The sequence below is a fragment of the Talpa europaea genome (assembly GCF_964194135.1).
Source record: "Talpa europaea genome assembly, chromosome: 16".
Taxonomy (NCBI): Eukaryota; Metazoa; Chordata; class Mammalia; order Eulipotyphla; family Talpidae; genus Talpa; species Talpa europaea.
In genome coordinates, this window is record NC_140084.1 from 7,240,002 (window position 1) to 7,241,987 (window position 1,986).

Consider the following 1,986-nt stretch of genomic DNA (forward strand, 5'->3'; position numbering starts at 1 on the left):
GCACCCCCAACCCCCTTCTAGAAACCCGCGTCTTACCTGAGGAGGGGCCGCTGGGACCTTCTTAATTTTCGTCTGAAGAGGGGCCGTCACTACGGAGTCAGTCAGGGTCTGAAAGGAGATGAATAGTTCACGGAGGTGCCAGGAGCTCAGCCAAAGGTGGCCACGGTGCAGCCAGGTACAAAGACCAAGGGGCCCCACCTGCTGCAGGTACTGCCACACCCTCCACATTGTTGCCAGGAGAGGGTGTGGGCCCTGCAGTCCCTGTGGATGAAGTGCAGCGGGGAGGGGTGGGGGGAGAGGCTTGTGTGACCAACCAGACTGGGTGGGGAGGGTAGGAGGGTTGGCTGGTAGGGAGCGCGCTCCAAGTGGGAGGGATGAGGACTCCACGTGGACAGCTGAACTCAGGCCAGGCCCTGGATAGGAGGGTTGGGGGGCCGGGAGAGGCGAATCCAGAGCTCCCGCGGGCGGGCCTGGATTTGATCTGATAGGTGAAGCCAGGGCAATCAGAGCTCTCCCCGGGAGCTTTGTGTAATCTCAGCCTTGCAGAGATACCTGGCTTGGAGAACTGAACCCAGAGCCCGGCAGAGGGACTGCGGTTACTGGCATGGGGGTGGGTGGAGGGAGGAGAAAGTCGCGCTGGGAGGAAAAACTAGAGAAATTGAGCAACAGATCCATCAGGGAGACGGTAAACAGACCTGTGGAGGGGGTATTCCACGGGAACACATCGTGAACCCAAAGGGGCCTTCAGAGGGGGCTTTGGGGACGGCACCTGTGTGGACGGAGGACACAGCGCCTCCGTTTGGACACTGGCTCCCCCACATCCCACGCAGACCCGGCGGGAGAAGCCGCTGTCAGGCCACCAGCCGGGGCTGGCGGGCGGGCGCGCGCAGCTCTCTGGCCCCGCCCCGGGCCTCAGGCGCTGTCCGGCTCCTTCCACCCGCCTCCCAGCCCCAGGATCCGCCCCTGACTTTCTAGTTGAATCCTTGACTGTTGGCCCCGCCTCCAGCCTCAGGCCCTGGAAGTTCTGCCCCCGCCAACTAGGCCCTTGGCCTGCCACCTCCTCTTGCCAAATCCGCTGCCCGACCCAAAGCCCTCCTGCCACCCCACATCCTGAGCAGGGCAGGCTTACTCCCCAGGCTCCCCGGGACCGTTCCTGAGCTTTATCTACACGCATAGAGCCGGGCCTTCTGTCCCCAAGCCAAAGGTGTTGGCAGAGTGCTGGCAGGAGGGTCACCGTCCTCAGCCACCTGTCGGCTCCCTCCTGCTAGGTGTTTTCATAAGAAAGCTGCAGTGACACCTGGAGTCTGGTCCTGGGTCTGTGGCCCATGAGCTGAATGGTCTTAGGCAAGACATTTAACCTCTGAAGCCCCTTCCCTGTGACACTAGGGGTTCACTCCAGTGTCTTGGATGAATCCAAATTAGTTCTTCCAAAAGAGCATGGGTACTTGGTGTTGCAAGATCAGGATAGGAAGAAGGAAGCCTCAGCCCCTAGGTCCTCACTCTCCACAAGGTCACCTCTGTTCCCCCAGGGCCCACAGGGTCCATGCACATCCCCTCGCTTGTTTCCTCTGACTCAAGCACCTGTCTACCTGTAGTCTGGGGAGGCCAGCCTGTTGGGAAGTCAGGGGATGATCTGCTTTCCTGGTTCTCAGGGGAGCCCCAGCTGCTGTACCTGGGATTCCTGCTTCCTCGCCCTTGGTAAACTGACAACCAGCACGCACCTTCCTGGGCTGCCCTGACCCTGGAAGTCCATGTCTGGACGTGGACATGAAGGAAGCAGGCCTCCCCTGAGCCATCCCAGCCTCTCTCTCAGCCCCCACTGCCCTGCCTTGGAGTGGGGAAGAGTCTCACTTCATTTTTCCAAAGAGAAATTGGGGGGAGAGGTTGTTCTTAGTGGCCAATCGGTCCCCTGCCAGCTGCACAGCCTCTTTCTCCCACCAAACTTCCAAAAAATCCCCAGAAGCTTTGTTTAGAAAGAAATGACAG